The 23,623-nt window shown below is 39.6% G+C and overlaps 2 protein-coding genes and 2 pseudogenes across 3 annotated transcripts in view; 2 read left to right on the top strand and 2 right to left on the bottom strand.

Moving 5' to 3' along the window:
• Window positions 1-23,623, bottom strand: part of LOC126621837 (uncharacterized GPI-anchored protein At1g61900-like) — a 55,573-nt gene that overhangs the window by 13,992 nt on the left and 17,958 nt on the right. The gene's annotated exons all lie outside the window — the stretch shown is intronic.
• Window positions 1-23,623, bottom strand: part of LOC126621834 (protein DETOXIFICATION 40-like) — a 41,552-nt gene that overhangs the window by 5,977 nt on the left and 11,952 nt on the right. The gene's annotated exons all lie outside the window — the stretch shown is intronic.
• Window positions 20,321-20,488, top strand: LOC126624849 (U2 spliceosomal RNA; annotated as a pseudogene).
• On the top strand, window positions 21,739-22,668 carry LOC126621838 (40S ribosomal protein S17-3-like; annotated as a pseudogene).

The raw sequence follows: 23,623 nt of genomic DNA on the forward strand, positions 1-23,623 counted from the left end.
TATTACTTAAACGTTGAGAAACGTGTTCATCCCTAGGGGGACACATCATTTAGTTTGCAAATTTTGTCTTCAAGTTTAGTCTTCCTAACATTATCCTAAATAAAAACCCTTTAAACCTAGAAATTTTAGAGAACAAAAACCCAATTGACTTGGTAATAGGAGAGAATTTTACGGATTTGCGTAGACTTACATGTATTTGATATAATTACCATCTTGACAGTCAAATGATGATTGTTCATTTATTTTTTTGGTAAACAACTAGGATCTAGGCCACAGGCCCGGATGAAAGCTTTATTACTAACAACACAAATGTACAAACAAACAGCATAGAAGGTGGTGGTGTTGTGAACACCAGTACCGGTGAGAAAATCAGAACTCTACACACCAACTCAAACAATCACGATTAGTAGTGGCTACGGATCGAAATGAAGATGGTCTAGGAAGAGGGACACCGATGGACCATGAAAAACAGACAAGATCGGGATTGAGAGAAATGGGAAAAAAGCAACAGAGAGACAGAAAGGAGAAAGCAGCTAGAAAAAAAAGGGAAACTGCCATCGACCCCAGCCACGGCGAGGATTGGCAACTCCGAAAATGGATGGAAAAGAAAACTACTCCCACAGACGGTGAGAATATCTCCCAAGCAGAGAGGAATGTTGTTGGAGATTGTTTGGTGGAGTAAGCCATGATTGTTCATTTTGCAATGAAGAATACTACTTCCTTTTAATCATACAATTCGCAGAGGATTGAAATTGATATTTTTTTTTCTTGAGCAATCAATCTTTGACTTTCATGTTGGCTGCAATTTTTTCATTCCGTCGTTCAACACACCATATAAGTAGTAACTTATCTCTACTAATTAATAAAACACTCATTGTCAACCAAAATCTTATGAAATTACCAGTTTAACCCTCTAATTAAAACAGAACATGAATAAGAAATATGGGGCAGCAATGTAATTTCACACAACCAAATTTTGCTGTTTTTTTTTTTCAAAGCCTCATCTACATGTAATCCTAACATATCTCTAATTAAAAAATAAAAAAAATAAAAAAATTTCCCACTTCCACATTCTCCATCACTCTCTTCCTCTCTCATTCTATTTCAAAAACAAAAATAAATTTTTTTCTCACACACACTATGTGTGCCAGTATGCTAGTCTATTTTAATTTAACAAAAACGATAGCCAAACTTTCTCCAAGTGTCATTTTTTATAAACTCTCTACCACATCATAAATTAAAGTTAAATGGTTTTTTTATTAATCACCCTTTTTAACGTACGGCTCTCTTGCTTTCCTAGCTGTGAAAGGAATCCAGATCCACGAAAGAAACAAACAAGCTAATAGTTTGTCTTTGCTATATTTGTTTGATGAATCAAATCAGAGGAATACAAAGATAGAGAGGCATATCAATTCATTGGGGCAAATTCAAGAAAATGAAGCATAACGAATCAAATTTGACAACGTTCTGCGCTGGGACTTGTATTTTTTCTTTTACATATGAAAAGTTTAGAGTGCAAAATGAAAATTGTGAAGTGTCAATAACAATTTCATTACATTGTTCACGTGGGTCTTTATCACTTGATGATAAAGAAAGCGTGGTGTTATTCATATACCTGTGTTAGTTTTTGTTGTCTGATAGTCTTCAATCTATTCAATTCAATGACCAGAAATTAAGAAAAAGGGTAAAAAACTATTTACTACCCTCATGTTTCGTAGTTTTCAACATTTAGTACATCAAGTTTTTTTCGTCTCAGAGTCATACCTAAAGTGTAAATTTTGGGACAGTCTCATACATCCGTTAGTCAAATTGTTAAGTCTCCCATTAACTGTGACGTGGCGCCCATGTGGACAATGACTGGGCGCCATATGAGTCCACGTGGTTTTTTTTTTTTTTTTTAGAGAAGGGGTTTCAATGGAAAAAAAAATTCAAAATTCAAAATTCGCGACCCCCTATCTCACCCAGAAAAAGTGAAAAAGTGAAAAGTGAAACCACTTTTCACTCCCCCAGAAAATCGCAACCCCCCACCTTCGTTCGAAACCTTACCCACGGGCCATCACTCGACCTCGCCGTCGCTCCACCTCGCATGCCATCGTACGTTGCACACACGTTTCTGGGAAAGATTGTTGTGAAGCCATTGCTAGCGATAGGGTGGGAAAAAAGGAGGATCGAAGTGGGTGAAACACCACTTTATCGTAAGTAACATACCTTTTTTGAAGTGCATATAATATGGGTTTAGGCTTTCCGATTTTTCAATTTTGAATTTTAGGGATTAGGGATCTGTGAGTTCCAATCCCTTTTTTTTCTTTCTATAGTTTCTGGAATTGTGTTTTGTAGTGGGTTATGCATGTGGTTTTGTCTTCAATCGTGGTCCCCATTGGTCTTGTTTTCACCTTTTTTTCTATGGTTTCAGGAAAAAAGGTGGAACTGTATTCATGGTCCCCATGGTTTTGTTTTCACCTTTTTTCCTCATGGTCCTACTAGTGTTTTCACCTTTTTATCCATGTGCCTCCAGGATTTTATGTTGTTTTCACCTTTCTCCTTGACTTTGCATGCATGCCCAAATTATTTAGCCTTAAAATTAACCACGGTGGGAAGTGGTCTGAAAGTGCATATACGGGAGGGTTTGAGGCTTGGTTTGATTATGTAGACAAAGACTTCATGTCTTTTTTCGAGATTGATGAAATGGTTAAGGAGTTAGGATATGATGGATTTATGTTGTATCATTATAGGATTCCTGGGATGTCTTATTGTGAGGCATTAAGGCTTATTGAACGGGACCAAGATGTGGGTGAAATGTGCAAGTATGTTCCAGGGGTTAGGGAAATAGAAATGTACTTATAACATCTAAGTCCGAAGCAAGCTGCCTTGAAACATAAGCTTTTGATGAATCTAGATGAGAGTGCCATATTAAAAAAAGGTGTCATTATAGAAGATATTGAGGAATCGAGGGTGGCAATTTCGATTACCAAGGGAAGTGGATCAAAACTGAAGAAGGGTAGAGCAAAAGGGGGTGCGGATGACTTAGAAAAACGGCTATGTCTTTTGAATGACATAGCCTACAATGGTGATGATGAACATGAGGCTAAAGCAACTGAGGGAGGACAAGGAAGTGGAGATGAAGCTGAAGATGGTCAACTCAATGCTGATGATGAAGGTGATGAAACTGCAGAAGGTCACGAAGTTGAAAAAGTTAATGAAGGGACCCAAGTAGAAGCTAATGAAGGTAAAATTTTTGAAACATTTATTTTTACAATTTTAATTTTAGTATTCAATTATTTTTGCAAAGTTTAGGTTTTTAACAAATATGCATTGTTTGTGGCAGTAAATGCAAAGGATGACATTACAGATAGTGAGTTTGTGGACAGTGACTACAGTTTGGAAGATGATGATCGTCGTGCAGTAAATGATACGGCTGTAGAAAATGTCGTTGGAGATGCTGAAAAGGGTAAAGGGGTTGGGAACCAACATCCATAAGACGTTATTGCTGCAAAAGATGTAGAAGATGTTCCCCTTGATGATGAAAGACAAGACTCAGATAGCCTGCACAATGTTGACGATTTAGGTTCAGAATGTGATGAGAATGTCATCTACCCTGAGTTTAATGAAGAAGCCGACATGGATGATCCAAAGTTTGAAAGGGGATTAAAGTTCAGAGATGATGCACAGTTGAGAGAGGCAGTGTGGTCTCACTCCATTAAGTATGGTGCACCTTCTATTGAGCTAAAAAAGAATGAGAAATGGAAGATTACTATCCATGGAGATTGTATGCTTCCAGGATGTACAATGAAGATTCAATGCAAGTGAAAACTTATGTTGGGAAACATGAATGTCCGAGGATTTGGAGGGAAAACCCTAACTGCAAAGTGGCATGGCTTGTGAAGAGGTATGTGGACAAGTTCGGACTCAACCCAAGCATGCCCATCTCTACATTTATGGAGACAATGAAAGAGGAAAGAATGGTTGAGATCCACATCAAAACAGCCTACAGAGTGAGAGCACAGTGTTTGAAAATCCTTGAAGGGAGTAACTTGGATCAGTACACAAAGTTATGGGAGTACTGTGATGAGCTTAGGAGGACAAACCCGGGTAGTACAGTTCAGATGAAGGTGCTGCCCTGTGATGATGCTCATGTGATATTTCAGAGGATTTATATTGGTTTGGGGGCTTGCAAAAATGGATTTAACAATGGATGTAGGCAGCTTGTAGGGTTGGATGGTTGTCACTTGAAGGGAGTGTTCAATGGCCAGTTACTATCTGCATTGGGAATGGATGCAAATAACTAAACTTGGGTTATTGCATATGTTATAGTAGAGCTCAGGACAGTTGGGTTTGGTTTCTAGAACTGCTAGCTGCTGACTTGGGAATTGTGAACCAGCGTGCTTGGACTTTCATTTCTGACAAACAAAAGCGTTTAATACTAACTTTTGAGAAGGTGTTGCCTAATTGTAATCATCGGTTCTGTGTTAGGCACTTATACACCAACTACAAGGCATATGGGTTTAAAAGGAAATAATTAAAGGATGCCTTGTGGAATGCTACCAAGGCAACAACCATCGCTGATTTTATGGAGAGTATGGCTGAGGTGAATAAGCTGAATGAAGAAGCTTATAAATGGTTAGAGAAAAGAGCAGCCTTGCATTGGAGTAAGTCACACTTTGAGACACACACTCAGTGTGACATTCTCTTAAACAACCTCTGTGAGAGCTTCAATTCTTGTATCCTAAGGTCTAGGGACAAACCTATTGTTACCATGCTGGAAACTATAAGAGTTTTATTGATGAAGATGATATGGTTGAGAAGAGATGCAATGAAGAAGGATAAATGAGTTATCTGCCCAAAAATCCAAAAGAAGTTGGAGGAGTACAAACTGAAAAGCTCACACATTATAGCTACATGATGTGGAAGAGAAAAATTTGAAGTGGATGAAGGCAGAGGCAATGTATTTGTGGTGGATTTGAATGGGTACACTTGCTCATGCAGAAGATGGGATTTGATAGACTTTCCTTGCATACATGGTTGCTCGGCCATCTATTATGCAAGGAGACAGCCTGAGGAATTTGTTTCCTCTTGGTACAAGAAGGAAAAGTACTTTGAAGCTTACAAAAACTTGATTCAACCCGTCCAAGGCATGAAATTTTGGGAGCCATCTAAAAACAAATGCATTCTTCCTCCAACTTTTAAAAGGCAGCCAGGGAGACCAAAAAATATGAGACATAGGGAGGGTGATGAAAATGAATTCAAGTTAAGCAAGAGAGAGCAAAAAAGTGTGAAATGTAGTGTTTGCAAGGCCTCGGGACACAACAAGGCCAGATGCCCTACCATTCATCCTCATCCAGCTGCTAGAAAAGGAAGAAAAAGCAAGAAAAATGAGGTATAATTTTGATATTTTTTGTTGATTTTTCATTTCTTAAGTGAATTTGTTATTTGTGATGTATACTATCTGTCAGTGCTAATGCTATATGGGTTCATTATTTAGGCCTCAACATCTAAGTCATCACAACCTTCTCAGTCATCTCAGCCATGCACTCAGGAAGCTCCACAACCTTCATCTCAGCCAACTCAAGCCTCTCAAACTACTTCAAAGTCTACTGCAAGAGGTCAAAAAAGGAGGAGGAATGTTCCATGATACTGCTTTAATGCTTTAGGTTGTTTAAGGGTTCATTTTGTTATAGTTGAATATGCCCTTAGTTTTTTTGGAAACAACTTTTCAATAGATCTTTAGTGTTTTGGACATAGTTCAATTAGTTGTTAAAGTTGACCCATTAGTGTTTTGGACAGTGTTTGGACAGTTTTTTGGACAAATCTTTAGTGTTTTTGGAAGAACACCTTGACCCATTAGTTGTAAAAGTTGTGGTATTTTGATATTTTTGTGTGAATTGGAGGGTGTATATTGAACTTTGATGTGAATTGAAAGTTGTTGACAATTCAACTTTGTTGGTAGTTTAAATGATGAATTTGCATATTTAGAATTCAAAGTTTGTTTGGAATTGAATTTGCAGATTTGGAATAGAAAGTTGTGGTTTTTTTCCTATTTAATTTGATTTTTTTTTTCAAAAAATTTTGGCGGGAAAAAAGTGTAAGGTACATGGTTGTGGGAAAAAAAAATTGGGCGGGAATTTCTTTTTTTTCACTGAAACCCTTCTCTTAAAAAAAAAAAAAAAAAACCACGTGGCGCCCAGTCATTGTCCACATGACACACAGTTAACGGGAGACTTAACAGTTTGACTAACGGATATATGAGACTGTCCCAAAATTTACATTTTAGGTATGACTCTGAGACGAAAAAAATTTGATGTACTAAATGTTGAAAACCACGAAACATGAGGGTAGTAAACAGTCTTTTACCCTAAGAAAAATGTAAGGGAGGTAAAGTACAGTGTGTGGATAACATCACCCAAAAGCATTGATGTGAAAGCATGCATCTTTTCTTTTTTTTGAACAAACAATATCATTTACACTAAAGGGGAGATGATAGACTTAGTCTCACAATGGACTAGCAATAATATGATTCAGATTCGTTTTTTACGGAAATCGAACCTCAGACATCTCATTTACAAGTGAAGAAGGAAACCACTGGACCGTAGTACTAAAATTTTCTGGTCAATAGACTCAAAAAACTGGAAAGCCATGAGAGAGGTAAACTTTCAAAATCAGCAGATTCATTTATCAATCTTGTCTAAACTGCGCAAAATAGCAATACTCCCACATTACACATTTCCACATGACAGACATTAGTTATACCAGTTGGCCAATGCAGTTATACCCGAATTTGAACCGAATCGTTCAGAATCAACGAAGGCAAAAGCCTGTGATTTCGGTGTCCATACTACTCAAAGTACAGAAACAAATAAATTACTGTATTACTGGAAACCTACAACATGAGGAAATACATGCAAATTTTGTAACTAGATTAAATTTGGTAAATGAGTACAATATATGGTCGAGTTGGTCCATCACTTGTAAAAGAAGTAAGATTATACTTCGGCTGCCATCTAAGTTTACAACATAATTAACCACCATCGATTTCCTAATTTTTACTGAAATTTTATCACAGAAGCAAGCAAGAATCATGAATCAGTAGGATTGGAAGCACAAACATGAAGTCAGATTGCCGTAGATCATAGTTTCTCTCCCCAGTTTTCACGACAATCTTATATCGATTAGCTTGGGGTGACTTGTATAAACGACGAACCAATAATGAATTTTCCTTCCAAGGACTGGCGCGTTTTCCTCAAGGGAAACTTATTTACAGAAGCATCATAAGGACCATCCCGGAAGCAAGGAGTAGAGAAAGCATCACATTATCATGGTAAAGACCTGGAGACCATGAGAGCATATGTTTTAAGATTAAACTCATAAGCCTAAAGAGGAGGAAGAAAAAGAAAAAAAAGTCTATAAAAAAACATTCGTAATTCAAGGCTCTAGGGGAACTGTGGTTTTCTATGTATATAATGCTCGAAGAGTTCTGCGACTAATTACCCAATAATTTTCATAAGGATAAACAAACTTAGCATGCCTTACATACTGCAAATGGGGACTGCTGAAATAAACGAAATTATCACCTATGAAGATTAACGAATGAACCTACTCACCACTTTCAGCAGATGCTGCCGCAGGAAGTGCAGGAATCTTGACATTTGGAATTCAGAAAAGTCAGGCAGAAATCATGAGAGCACTACTAAAAGGAAAATACAGCCTTATGAAAAAGTAGTGCCAATTTGAATATGTAATCGGATTGCAAATGCAGGGTACTCCATTGCAATGAATAAAAGCTAAGAGCTTGCTTGCACATACTTTTATTGCACGATGAAGCTGCACCTTGAGAGGTGGGCCACGGAGCTGGAATGTTATCATTCAATCACAAAGGAAGCTGACTCCTCAACTGTCAAATGTTGCATCGGAAGGCAGGCTCGGCAAAAGACATCCAGACGCTATGATGCAAAAGTATAACGAAAGACCAGTTTACAAGATTAGAAGAAGAAACGAGTAAAAAGCACTGGTACGAAATTATTGACAACTCAACCAGCATTGGCAAAGTCAAAATTAGTTATTCTGACAATAAATTCAAAATTGCAACCTTTTCTTTTGGATACGGTAATTTTTTTTTTCTTTGAGTACGCTAAAATAATGGGTGATCCAAACGAAAGTAAGTTTATTACCTTGATTTCCAACTGAGTGTGCAAATCCATCCCCAAATGATTTTGACATGTATAAAGTACACAATCAGTACTAGCACCAAGGTAGGCTGTTTATCGTTTGGTAAAGAAAATACAGGAACAGAGGAAGCACTAACCTTGAAGAGAGAAATCCTTGAGGCTTATATGACATAGGCTATACACCTTCGATAATATTTGATTTTCTTAACTTCATTCCCAGTGATGCAGCACAATCCAAAGTTTGCAAGTTGGTTATGAGACTCTGCTTTTGTAAGTGCGCCACATAGCTCTCCATGGCAGTGCCACATGCAGTCCGGTTACTTATCCCATTCCCACAACCCATTGCAACATGCTTCATGTCAGGGAAAACCAGGGGGCAAGCTGAAGTGAACACCAGACAGAAATACACGATCAGATACTCCAATCGAAGATTGGCATCTCCAAGTAAAATCAAACTAATACAAGATGCAGAGCAGAAACATAAACTAGTATTCTTTCTCTCGCTCTATTTCTATTTCTCTCTCACACAAAAATCACGTATAATAAACTTTCACAAGACGGGAGTAAGCCCCGAATATGATGAAGGCAGACAGCTAGAACACCAATGATATCTCTTATATGACTGATCCATATTCATAGAGATGGCAATCCACCTATAGAAGTGCCAAGATAATTCCTTCCAATACAGAAAGAAAGAGACTAAAGGTCGTACCCAGTGCACAAGGCTCTTGCTTTACGTAGGGTTTGGGAGAAGTGAATGTCGGCTAGCCTTACCCCCATTTATGGAGAGGCTGCTCCCAAGTCTCGAATATATATGTAATAATATATTTCCTTAACCACTGGCACTAATTCATCGATACAGTTTTAGGAGACAACTCTAAGAAACTTCTAGATAAATTTATGAATATCCCATTTTTAACCGGTTAACATAATAACTATAATTTTCCATTTTCCTGTTTAGAAAAACTAAGAACTACAAGATAAAAGAAAAGTGCAGAATTTGATGGAGGTCCTATGTAGCACCATATTTTACTATAAACTCACCCTTGTTAATCTTGCAATTAGATAGTCCCCGAGAAGGACTGAGTTTACTTCCCAGCCACCGGAGGACAATATTTTTGCAGTCATTGACTTTACTTAATCGATCAGGTAAGAGATCATGAGCACCATCTGTGCTCAAAAGATCAGAAGCTTTCGATGCAATCCTTGTAGCAGCCTCTAATATGGCATTCTCACAAGTTTGAGCGCAAGGTCAATCTTCTCACAAGCGGCAAGCAACTTTGAAGTATCAACTGTATCCTCAAACTCATTAACATCAAAAACTGGGCAAGATGCATCAGTCAGATTTGATGAATGAACCGAGCATATTTGTGCAAGACTGTCATTCGCACCCTGGCCCACCAAAATCTGTTCAATATCTGATAGACAGTGTTTAGCAGTTGTTCCATTTAAAGCAAGAACATTGGTTTCTTTACTGGATTGACCAACGAGAATTGTGAGAGTGGCTTCCAACTGTGGACAACACATTACATTAGCCAGCAGGGCCGGTCCTGGCCTAGTGCCAGTAGGGCGACCGCTCGAGGCCCAAAAAAAAGAAGGGCACCAAAAAAAATTAAGTTGCCTCATATATGTATAAGGTTTTGTTTTATTCTTGATATATAGTAAACGCTCATATTAAATATCAATATGTTTTAGATGACAGGGTGGTTTTATTTGGTTTATGTTTCAGTGCCCACCAGGTTCAATTCCTTATCTCAACATAGAGAAATTTTTCTGAGTACCGGGTACTCAAGACAGCTGGTGTTCCCCACCAATGAACACCAGACACCTGGCTATCTTCTTTTTGTATTGCACACGTTGGCACTTAATAATTTATCTTCCTAGTTAGTCCCTAACAAAACTTTTTCAGAAAATAATTATATAAAAAAGAAAAAAAACATAAAAAGTTAAACAAAACTGTTGAACCTAGATCGTCGTCCCGAGTCTTCGACCTTCACCCTACCCCCACCCATCTCCGCATCCCCTCGTCGTCACTATCTCTCTCTCTCCCTCTCCCTGTCTCTTTCTATCTCCTTCTCTTCCAATTTTTCAATCTACTCCTCCCTTACGCCGGAGAAAGATCCTAGAAATTGCCCGCGACCACCCTCGCACTTCAATCGGAGGTCTGCGACATCTAATTTGTGTTATGATTATAATAGTGGTTAGAATAATAGTGGAATATTATTTAGCTAAATGTTGTTATTGTTAGTGGCCAGCTGGCACTGTGAGATGAATGGTTGTATAAGAACCAAATTATGGCATTGTTCTGAGAAGGTTAATTTGAATTAGAAAACAATATAAAAAAAAAATACTTTCTCTCTCTCTCTGTCGTCCTTCCCACCCACTGCCATTGCTAATTGCTACTAGCAGGTCGAGATAGGGAATTTGGGAGTTGCGACCTAACAATTGGTATCAGCCTCTCGATCCTGAGTCTCCCTCTTGTATGCCCCGCCACACCACCAATTCTCGAATGACTACTGTTGAATCGCGCCTCTCCGCCGTGGAAGCTACTCTGGAAGCCATGGGAGCCATTCCTCAGCTGATCCAGGCTTCCACCGCCACTTCCGACGCCCGCTTCACCGCCCTCGAAACCAAATTCGCCCTTCTCCTGGAGCATCTCCATCGCGACCCTGGTTCTCAAGGCGGTGCTGGCTCTTCGCACGTACCACCTCCTTTCGTACCAGATCCACCGCTTCCTCCTCCACTTGTGCCCGATGATGGTGATTTTCGCTGTCTCGACACTCCCGGGTTTCAGCGCCGTGATTCTTTTGACGGCGGAGGTTTTACTCCTCGCCCGCAGTGGTCCCATCGTCTGGATTTTCCCCGTTTCTCCGACGACGATGATCCCTCCGCGTGGATCTATAAGGCTGAACAGTATTTTGCTTATTACCACACTTCAGAGAATCAGAAGGTGCTGACCGCCTCATTCCACTTCGAGAACGAGCCGCTGCAATGGTTTCGTTGGCGCGATTGTGTCCATTCCACTCCAACCTGGGGTGAGTTCACAACTGCTTTGTGCCAGGAATTTGGTCCACCGGAATTTGAGGATTGCACTGAGTCGCTCTTTAAGCTCCGCTAAACAGGTCCTCTTCGTGATTATATTGTGGAATTCTGCCGCCTTGCCATTCGAACCTCTGAGGTTGGCCCTATTCTCTTGAAGAGTTGCTTTCTGAGGGGTCTCAAGAAGGAATTGCGTTACGATGTTAAATTGCTTCGTCATTCCACAGTTCATGAGGCCATTTCCTTTGCTGCCCAAATAGATGCTAAACTCACTGATTTGAAACCATCTCCTCAAAAATCTCCTTTCCTACCCAAACCTCATCTCGCCTTACCTTCACCTTCCCTTACCCGGCCTCATCCGCACACCCTCCCTTATAAGAAACTCACCCCTGAGGAAGTTCAACGGAAAAAGGACAAGGGCGAGTGTTGGTTCTGTGATGCCAAGTAGGTTCGAGGGCACAAATGTGTCCATAATAAACAGCTCCTTATGCTTGATGTCTGTAATGAGTTGGAGCCTACCGACTGTGAATTGCCCTGTGACTTGCCGGAGCCTACAGAGTGTGAATTGCTGGAGCCTCTTGATCATTCCATCTCAAGCATGGAGTTAAGTGTTTGTGCTTTCTATGGCACTACTGAGCCACCCACGATACAAACCATGAAAGTGTCTGGGGTGCTTCACACCCTACCTGTCACCATACTCCTTGACTCTGGTAGCACCCACAATTTTGTGGATTCACGGTTGCTTAAGCAGCTCGGGTGGCCTTGTCACACCATCAAACCCTTCGATGTCATGATTGCAGATGGGGGTCGAGTCCACAGTCAAGGCTGTTGCCAACAAATTCCCTTGGAATTGGGCGCATATCGCTGCCACACTGACCTCTACGCACTTCCTCTAGGGGGTTGCGATGTTGTATTGGGTGTGAAATGGCTCTCCTCTGTGAGTTCAGTCTTGTGGGATTTTCAAAACTTAACCATGGAATTTTGTGTAGGGAAAGACCACTATAAACTTGTTCATTCCACTGCTCCAGCGTACTTGGTGCAGGATACTGCTTGTCAATAGCTTGAAAAAGAGTTTAAACACTCTAATTGGGGAGTCCTCTTGTATTCAATGGAACTTAATCAGTTAGAGGCATCAACCTTGACTCACCAGCAACTCCTCGAACTGCAGGGTATGCTCAGGCAGTTTGAAGAGGTGTTTAAGACTCCTACTACCTTACCACCTCCACGGGCTCATGATCACCAGATCCCATTGCTTCCTGGTTCCAAGCCTCCGAGTATTAGACCATACCACTATGGTCATATGCAGAAGACTGAGATTGAACGAGCTGTGCAAGAACTTTTAGATGCTGGATTCATCCGGCCAAGTCATAGCCCCTTTTCATTTCCAGTTCTCCTGGTCAAGAAGAATGAGGGCACTTGAGGACTTTGCATGGACTATCGTGAATTGAACAACATTACCATTAAGGATAAATATCCTATTCCATTAGTGGATGATTTATTAGATGAATTGCATGGCGCTCAGTATTTTTCTAAGCTTGATCTTAGGTCTGGATATCATCAGATCCGTATGCATCCCTCAGATGTGGAAAAGATTGCATTCCGAACTCACCAAGGGCATTATGAATTCTTAGTAATGCCCTTTGGTCTTACAAATGCTCCTGCCACTTTCCAAGCCTTTATGAATGACATTTTTAAGCCTTACCTCCGGAAGTTCATATTGGTGTTATTTGACGACATTTTGGTTTACAGCAAGACTTGGGAGGACCATCTTTCACACCTGCACCAAACTTTGGATGTACTACAGAACCACCAATTAGCAGTGAAGAAATCGAAATGCTCTTTTGGACAATCACAGGTGGAATACTTGGGGCACATCGTATCTCGTGATAGGGTGGCTGCGGATCCTACTAAGATTCAAGCAATTATAGATTGGCCAATACCAAAAAATGTCAAAGAGTTGAGGGGATTTCTCGGGCTCTCCGGGTATTACAGAAAATTCATCCCCGGGTATGGCAAGGTGTGCCAACCCTTGTACCAACTAACTAAAAAGGATGGATTCATTTGGTCCCCTGAAGCCACGGCAGCTTTCCAAGAACTAAAAAGAACAATGACTTCTCCGCAGCTATTAGCCTTACCTAATTTTTCTATTCCCTTCACTTTGGAATGTGATGCCTCTGGCAATGGAATAGAGGCTGTGTTGCAACAGAATGGCCGACCTATAGCTTTCACAAGTCAAGCATTGGGACCACGGAATCAAGCATTGTCTACATACGAAAGAGAGTTGATTGCCATTGTTAGTGCTGTCAAAAAATGGCACAACTATCTTCAAGGGCGCCACTTCATCATAAAGACAGATCATAGCAGCTTGAAATACTTTCTGAGTCAAAGAACTAACACCCCGTTCTAACAGAAATGGGTGGCCAAATTGTTGGGATTTGAGTATGAGATACAATATCGGCAAGGCCATGACAACATAGTGGCTGATGCCTTATCTCGAGTAGTTGGATCGTCCCAATTACAAGAGGAACCTCTCAGTGACTTCTTGGAGTGCAAAGCTATAACATACCCCTACTTCGGGTGGCTGGATGAACTTCGAATAGGGTTAGAACAAGATAGTTAGATTCAAAGCAAGGTGAAGGAGGTGCTACCATATTCTCAAGCTGCTGCAATTGACCCCAATCTGTCCAAGTATCATGTAGACAACGGTTTCCTCAAATACAAGGGTCGGATCGTGCTTAGCCCAGATTCAAGCTGGAAGAGAAAGGTCTTTGAGGAACATCACTCTTCTCCAAGTTCAGGCCATGAAGGGGTTCTAAAGACTTATCAGAGATTGAAGAGGGGTTTCTATTGGGTAGGAATGAAGAAAGATCTCAGGTCATGGGTGGCTGAATGTCGAGAATGCCAGCAAAATAAGTATGAAACCATCTCCCCTCCCGAATTACTTCAACCTCTGCCGATTCCTACACATGTATGGAAGGACATAAGCATGGATTTCATCACTGGTTTACCCTTGTGCAAAAGCAAATCAGTGATCCTGGTAATAGTAGACAGGTTGTCCAAGTATGCTCATTTCATACCCTTAGCACATCCATATACGGCAAGCATGGTAGCTTAGGAATTTGTTGATAATGTGTTTAAACTCCATGGAATGCCCTCTACCATTGTGAGTGACAGAGACACCATTTTCATGAGTGTTTTTTGGAAAGAATTTTTTAAATTGCAAGGTTCCAAGTTGTGTATGAGCTCGGGTTACCATCCACAGAGTGATGGCTAGACCGAGGTGGTGAATCGGTGCCTTGAAACTTACTTGCGATGCTTCACTAGCTGTCAACCTAAAAAGTGGCTCCACTGGCTTCCATGGGCAGAATGGAGCTATAACACTTCCTACCACACTTCTTCAAAGTTCACCCCCTTCGAAGTGGTCTATGGTTATCCACCACCACACATCGCGTCTTATGAGCTTGGCACTGCTAAGTTGGATATCGTGGAGCAAGGGCTGCTAACTAGGGACAAGCTATTAGCAATGCTTAGGACCAATTTACAGGTAGCTCAGAACCGGATGAAAACACAAGCGGATAAGCATCGGAGTGAAAGGGTCTTCGAGGAAGGAGATTTAGTGTATTTGAAATTAATACCCTATCAATTGCAATCTTTGTCATCTCATGCTTACCATAAGCTTCATCCCAGGTACTATGGTCCTTATGAGGTTTTGGAAAGGATTGGGAAGGTTGCCTACCGGTTGAAACTACCTGAGAATTCAAAAATTCATCCAGTCTTTCATGTTAGTTGCTTGAAGAAGCACTTGGGAGACAAGGTCACTGCAACTCCATTCTTGCCTACTGTCACTGATGATGGGTTGCTACCACTCGAACCACTTAAGGTGCTACAAATGAGGGTCTACAAGAAGGGCCAAGCTGCTGGAGTTCAGTTGTTAATCCAGTGGAAGAACAACAAAGAGGACGAAACTACATGGGAGGATTATGATGAGTTTGCTGCCAGATTTCCTGATTTCAGTCTTTGGTTCTAACCTTGAGGACAAGGTTTATTTTGTAAGGGAGGGGTAGTGTTATGATTATAATAGTGGTTAGAATAATAGTGGAATATTATTTAGCTAAATGTTGTTATTGTTAGTGGCCAGCTGGCACTGTGAGATGAATGGTTGTATAAGAACCAAATTGTGGCATTGTTCTGAGAAGGTTAGTTTGAATTAGAAAACAATATAACAAAAAAAATACTTTCTCTCTCTCTCTGTCGTCCTTCCCACCCACTGCCATTGCTAATTGCTACTAGCAGGTCGAGATAGGGAATTTGGGAGTTGCAACCTAACAATTTGAAGGTCAGAGTGTCGTTGATCAGTCTGCAATGAAAATATCAACTTCGAGATTCTCCGGTGAAAATTATCAGCTTCGATTGATGGGGGTGATTGTCTTGGCCGAGTTCTTGGCGGCGCTGGGTGGGTGGTGCTAATGGTGATTATTCTCAATTTCTGTTAGGGTTTGGGGTAAATTAGTAATTTTGTAAAAGAAAAAATGACATTGTCTTAATTAAAAACTTGGATAATTACGTGTCAAGCTTCTATTCGCTAGGAACACCAACTCAACTGGGGTACTCAGTACCGCGAAAAATTTCTTCTCAACATAAAGGGGTAGTTTGCCTTTTTTTTTTCTTTTTTTTTTCATGTCTACTTTAAATAACAAACAAACATTAATTAGGTTATTAAATATGGCATTTTCAGTGGTGGTTTTTTGTTTTCAGTTTGAATTTACTCGCAAAATCATGTTCAAGTTTGTCTAAATATAAATTTGGGTTTTTTTGTATTTGTTGATAATCTTTTCATGGTTAAGTAATAAAATGTTGTCATTATCTTTTTATTGAACGAAGTATTGTTATTGACAATCCAAAAATATCATCCTACGCTTCTTTGTATAATTTTTCCCTTATGATTTTATATATTTGGAATGAACCGCAACTTTTCATGAGTGCTTGAAAAACAAAAACATAGTTGAATTACTATGTGCCCTTTGGTAGTAGCAATTTGTTGTTTTCATTTGTTGCTTACATATAGAAATTAGAGATCTTAAATATGAAAAATTCATTTCAAAGGTTTCATAATGTGCAAGTAGCTTGTAGATCAATGAGTTTAGTGTAAATTATCCTATCATTTGTCAAAAAAGTCATAATGTGAAAAAGGTCTATTTTCTTTAACATTCGATATACAACATACGAATACTAAGATAAATAATTATTTTATGTGAAGTTATGCTAGGGCATATTTTTTCAATGTCGCCCAAGGCCTAAAAAAACTCAAGACCGCCCTTGTTAGCCAGTAATGGTGCAAAAACGGACCAGCAATCAATTGAGGTCACACTCATCAAACTCTCAGCAACACTGAAGTTTAGTCTACATAGTCCTATAGGCACGGATCAACGAGAAAAATAGGTAACTTGAGAACCAAATCACAGAATGCCAAGGGGAATTTAGTTTAACTAGAGCAAATAAGGAGGGAGATAATTTTGGGATGGTGGTATTAGTATATGGTGCCAATGGTGAATGAGCAAGAAGGGGAAGAAAAGGTTGAGGAGTAGAGGTTGGCACGGGCCGGGCCGGGCCCAAATTTGAAGAAACCTAGCCCTACCCGTTTTAAAATGTAATGGGGCGGGTAGAGATATTTTGAATTTGAGAACCAAACCTAACCCGACTCGTTTCAAACGAGCCGGTTCGGGACGGGTCCACGGGTCCAACTACTTTTTTTTTTCTTTTTTTTCTTTTTTTCCGATTTTGGGTATACTGCCAACAGCTCGCGACCCCCAGTTTTCCATTTGCAAAGTCCGCTTGCCACATCTCATCGATCAACAAACCACAGATTAAACATTTTTCTCTCTCTATAAATGCAACCCTTCTAATCTTCTGAAAAATTTGTGATCTGGGTTATGCAGGGGATCAAACATTTTTCAAGCATTTCTCACGCCCCAACCCCAACCTAAATCCCCAAATAGAACAAATTAATAAATAAAAAAAATCTTCAAATACAATTTCAAATTCATCAAAAAAATAAAATAAAACTAAATCCCTATTTAAGCTAAATCCCCAACATTTTTATGAATTTTTCAAGCAAATTAACTGAATCCCTAATTCCTAAATCCCTAAATTCGAATTCAGAATAAAACTGAAATTAGATGCCGAGAAGAAGAGAAGTAGGAGCCTAGGACAACCTCGTTGAGTCTACATTCATGCTTGAGCCCAGCCACACCAGCAGCTTCGATTGGAGTTGCTGACCCTGACACACAAATCGAACAAGAGATGTCCTCTTCCATGGATCCCATCCTCGCCATTACAAAATCAGAAAACCACAAAGTCAGAAACCCACAAAATCAGAAACCCTAATCAATCGAAAAGCTTATGTAAATACCCTAAATTCCTAAATCAGAAACCCCAATTCATAAATTACCTAGGGATGCCACGATGGAGAGTCAGGAGAGGATGCGACGATGGTGACGGTGGTTGGCTGCTATGATGTCGACACAGTCGAGGTCGACTCAGTCACTACGGGTGTGAGGGACTAGTAAGTGTGGAGAGTCCATGTACGAAGATGGAAGCCTGGGCTTGGGATTGAGGTCTGAGACGAGAGAGGAAATGAGATTCAAGGAAGAGAGATCGAGGAAGGAGACTCGGAATGGTGTCGCGGAAACTCAGAGTTATGATAGAGAAAGAGGGTGAGGAGAGAGGGTGAGAGGATAGTTTGAGAGAATTGTGTCTGAGATTTAGGGTAAGAATAAGAGAGGGATGGTGATGGATAGAAGGTAGAGATTTAGGCAATGAACGGTCCGAGCCGGATGCCTATTTTCTCCAATTTTTAGAACTAGCCTGCCCCGCCCCGTTTTGTATTTTTAATTTTTGGACCCGCCCCGTACCCACCCCGACCCGCCAGTCCAGGACCCGTTCGCCTACCTCTACTAAGGAGTCGATGTAGGAGAGATCATTGGTAACATACAATCTTTTTGCTTAATCGACAAGACTTGATCTTTAAGATAATCTAACATGTTGTAACCAAGGAAGAAAATATCGGTAATATCGGAAATATCGGTAGTCCGAAAACACGGAAATATCGGGATAATATCGATATCGATAAAAATTACATGGAAACCACGGAAATTGTAAGAAAAACTTGGAAATTTTTATTGAAACTTTGCAGGATGTTTATTTAGTCAATTATCTATTAGTTTATCACAAAAAATTGGAAGGAAATGCATTGTATGATGGATTTAACATTATCAAGTTGATTATATAGCGAGCTGACAAACATTGTGAGTGTAGAAAATATGTAGTAATTAATGAAAGAAGTCTAAACACACCATAATCATTTATATATAATGAATTAGTACAATATTTTACACTTTATACATTGCATGGTAAGAAAATGCATTGCATGATGGATTTAACTGATTTAAGTTGATTATATAGCGAGCTGGCAAACATTGTGAGTGTAGAAAATAACTTCTAAACACGAGGAAAATAACTTCTAAGCGTTCCATATGGACAACGCCAATCGAGTGACGTGGAGCAATGTGTGGTTATTGACCTAACACATGAAGAAGGTGAACCAATTGGCAATATGAAGAATAACTTAATTTCTTATAAAGTTACTCATTTTTCCAATATGGGAGTCATACTCTCATGACAAGTTCGACTCTGAATTACTAATAACCTATTGTGTGGCTTAGTCCAACACCGACACCTGAAAATCATTGAAGACGATGTCACCTTGGGGTCCTCATTACCAGCCCAAGTCCCTGCGAGTTTGGGGCCTTCATTGAGCCGAGAATGGAGGGTTTCATTTGGGCTTTCTAAAACACTTAAAAAACTTGGGCTTCCCACGAAATCGGGCTTTAACCCAAAGAGAGAGGAGAGAGAGATATCCCTCCCTCCTCCACCTCCTCCTCCTCCGCCTCCTCCTCTATTCCTCCGCCTCCAGTCAGTCTGAAGTTTGCATATATATATATATAGACAGAGAGAGATTGCAAAGTGCAAAAGCACACAACACAGAATGAAGAACGATCACTGACAGACCAATCCCATAAACCCAGAAGAGCTAAATCCCGCGAAGTAAGCTCGAGGTTTCTATCATCGCCAACCACCACGTTCCCCTCGCCGAACCATCCCATCTCGCCGGTCCGGCGCAAACCTGTTTCACCTTTCTCCGATGACCGAAAGCCCAAAACGCAGCTCGACGATTCGGGCCCCACCCGCGGACTATGGCCCTCTTCAAACTCGTCGCACAAGAAGCTCGACACTCTCGCTGACCACCTCGGAAACGACAGGTACGAAGATCGCGTCCAGCGTAAGGATTCAATCTTTGACAGAGGAAGGAGCTGCATGCAGGTATGGCTGTTCATTTTCGATAAATTCTCATCTGGGTTTTTGTTTAATGGCGATGATAATTTCGTTTGTTCAACTTGGAGTTTAATATTTTGTTTAATTCATTCAAATTGTAAGTAGAATTTGTAAGAATTGGTTTTACATTCGGTGAATTTGTTATTTGAGAGTATAGAATTAAGCATAATTGCGTCAAATTTGTGTTGATGTCCGTTTGAATGTGTAGTTCCTGTTTGTGATGCTTCAGCTGGTGAGGTCTACACCCTAGATTCTGGGTTTCTGTAGTTTTCGAGTTTGATGAAGTTTTCGGGCAACTTTCGCGGTTTGCTGCGTAGATGATTTGCTACCATGTTTGTGATTGGCATTCAGCAATCTCTTCAACAATTTAGAAGCATAAACTTGTCAAGGAACAGAAAGCTTTTGCAGATCCCACTTCCCCATTCAATTTCTTGTTTCAAGCTCTATTCTTCAAACCAAGCTAGGGAAGAAACTGAAAGATGATGCAGCCAGAAAGAGGACGAGAAAAGAGGACAGGTTGATCTCTTGGATCAATCCCATGGCATGTTAAATTCCTGGTTGTTGTAGTTTTGTGGTCTGAAAGCTATAAGATGTTGTTGCCTTAAAGGACGAAGTCAGAAACAGCACTGCAACTCTGCAAGAAAGCACGGTTCTAGTCCCACATCGGCCAGCTGAAGAATGTAGGAGAGTTAAGACGTGTATAAAATCGAAAGCCCAACACTGCCACAGGCATGGCTTTCTCGGCCTTTTGGCTGAGATCAAGTGTATTTGGTCTTATCAGTTTAATATTTGATATGTGGGCCCTTGGTCTACACGATATTATCAATATTGTCGATAATATGACGATATTGTCGATATTATCGATAATATCGCGATATATTAACGAAAATTAATGGGATAGTGTGAAAATATCGTTGCCTTACAAAAACGATATTATCGGCGAAATATCGCCGATACTATCGATATTTTGTACCATGGTTGTAACCAAGGTTTAAAATATCGATGATATCGGAAATATCGGTAGTCCAAAAACACGGAAATATCGGGATATTATCAATATCGATAAAAATTGAATAAAAACCACGGAAATTGTAAGAAAAACTTGGAAATTTTTATTGAAACTTTGCAGGATGTTTATTTAGTCAATTATTTATTAGTTTATCACAAAAAATTGGAAGGAAATGCATTGCATGATGGATTTAACTGATTTAAGTTGATTATATAGCGAGATGGCAAACATTGTGAGTGTAGAAAATATGTAGTAATTAATGAAAGAAGTTTAAACACACCATAATCATTTATATATAATGACTTAGTACAATATTTTACACCTTATACATTGCATGGTAAGATACATGAGTTACACAAACAATGGGAAATTAATGAGAAAGCCCTTCCCAAAACGTCGGCACCCACTTTTTTGACCACACTAATCCAACAGCTCCAAAACCTTCTTCAAAAAACTGGGAACTAATCATTTCGATCCGCGTTTCTTAGGTGTGTTTCTTTTCTCACTTTTTGCGTTTTTTGTTCATTTAAATCAAATTTTTGGTTCTTCGAAACGCTTTCGTTCGCTGTTTTGATTGGTAGAAGCTTCTTGTTTTTTGTATGAAAATTAAATTAAAATTTCAACTTTTAATTTTTCAGTTCTTGTGTTTTACATGAAAATCGACTATGAATCAAGGTTCTAAAAATCGCTATGCGCTAGTCGGGCGGTGGGCAAGAGCCTAGCGCCTAGGCGGCCTAGGCGGATTTGAGTAAAATAATTATATATATCATATAAATTAGTTAAATTTACTATATAATAGATACATAAACATTGAGCAATACGTTATTTTTGAAAAAGATATACATATATAATGCAAGAGTATAATATAGTTTGGTCTTAAAAAGAAAAAGAAAATAAAATATTATATTATAAGAATATAATATAGTATTGTTTTAAAAGATAGATAGTTTAAAGGGTAAAAATAGAATGACAGTTTAATCTTTTGCTGGAAAAGACATCGTGATCTAGTTGAGTAATCCAAATAGGAAGAGGATACAAGCCAGATCTAGAAATGTCAATCACAATTACTTCATTTATTTACCAAAAAACCCAAAAAAAAATTGTTTTAAAACAGAACAAATAATATAATGTTATCTTAATCATTTATATAATATATTTATTGGACCAAAGCAATAACAATAGGAAGAAGGATTCACAAGATCTTGTTCCTGCCTCTCTTTGTCCAACTCTGATAGTGGGTAATTATTCTTTGTTTTTTTTTATTATGTGGTTGGTAGACTTTCACACAAAACTAGGCTTTTTTTTCTTTCCACTTTCCCGATTTCCCTGCTGCCTAATTTCTATCAATCATCTCAACTTCTCTGTTTAACCGTCTATCTTCTTCTCTTATGAAAAACAACAAATCAAAACATCTCCCTCTGTTTAACCCTCCTTCTAACCCTCCATGTCTACTCCGCACATCTCCCTCTATCACTCCCTCTAAGCCACCATGGTAATCCTCCATTTTCATGCACAACACATCTCACGAACGCACACACTCACCCGCCGTTCGTCTCTTCTTAGCTCCGCCGCACAATTCTACCACCACCATGGGTCGCGTTCGCACAAAGACAGTGAAGAAATCCTCCCGCCAGCTGATCGAGCGCTACTACTAGCGCATGACCTTAGACTTCCACACCAACAAGAAGATCCTCGAGGAAGTCGCCGTCATGCCTTTCAAGCGTCTCTGCAACAAGATTGTCGGATTCTCTACCCACCTCATGAAGCGGATCCAGAAGGGCCCAGTTCGTGGCATTTCCCTGAAGCTGCAGGAGGAGGAGCGCGAGAGCCGCATAGACTTTGTCCCCGAGGAGTCCTCCATCAAGATCGACAAGATCTCCGTCGACAAGGAGACCCTCGACATGCTCTCCGCTCTCGGTATGGCTGACATGCCTGGTGTCAAGCGGGTCGACCTGGAAGCTCAGACTCAAGTTTGCATAATATTGCGATATTAGTGATATTATCGCGATATTATCGATATTATCGATAATATCGTGATATATTGACGATAATTAAGTGGATAAGTGTAAAAATATCACCATCTAAAAAAAACGATATTATCGGCGAAATATCGCCGATAATATCGATATTTTATTCTTTGGTTGTAACAACATACATGGAGACCTATAAAACGAAAAGCAAAGAGCATTGGCAAGTAATAATAAAACATAAAAACTACACAAATCACAATTAGAAAAGTTTTAGATGCATAACTTCCTAATGAATTTTAGAGTAGTTCTAAAGCCATAGACAAACCAGTCCGGCGCCAAAGGCAACTAATGAATTTTAGTTATAAAGCATGTGACTCCATGAACACAAGTAGTGTCTCAATGAACTAATAATGTAGCAAAATATCAATTACGGTGAAATCTTAAATCCGCAGTTAGTGCACTAATGTATGTCCTACAAAGTTGTAGGCAAGCCTATACTTGCTCAAACAGCAATAAAAAAAATTATGAAAAGAAAACGAAAAAAAAAAATGAAGTTGATGTTAGCAACATAAAACAAGTCAGTAACAATGGTGAGGGGCATTTCTTGTGGGATGATGATTCTCTCCCCTTCTAATCTCTCTTCCCTTACCTCCCCTCTTATTTGAACGGTTACGGTTTAGCCACGTCAACATCTTATATTAATTTTTTTTATAGAAACAATAAGACAAAAAATAATATGTAAGAAGAGAAGAGGGAAGAGAATGAGAATAGAATGGGAGATAATCCTACTCCTTTGTTGTGACATCGGTGTAGGCCACTGCAAGAATGGAAGAGAGCCGGCCGCTCCTCGCTCAAAGGTCCGTGCATTGACATGTTCAATGTGATTTAGCTGTTTTACCTATATAAGTTACAATCATCACATACTTCTGTTTTGTCTACGACTATGTGTTATAAAGATGTTTGAGATTTGAAATGTGATAGCGTCACATGTTCACATGTACAAATTAGTAGAAAAGATTGATGGCAAATTTCTTAAGGTCGTGATCCTGGACCCG

The sequence above is a fragment of the Malus sylvestris genome, chromosome 5 (genome assembly GCF_916048215.2).
Source record: "Malus sylvestris chromosome 5, drMalSylv7.2, whole genome shotgun sequence".
Lineage (NCBI taxonomy): Eukaryota > Viridiplantae > Streptophyta > Magnoliopsida > Rosales > Rosaceae > Malus > Malus sylvestris.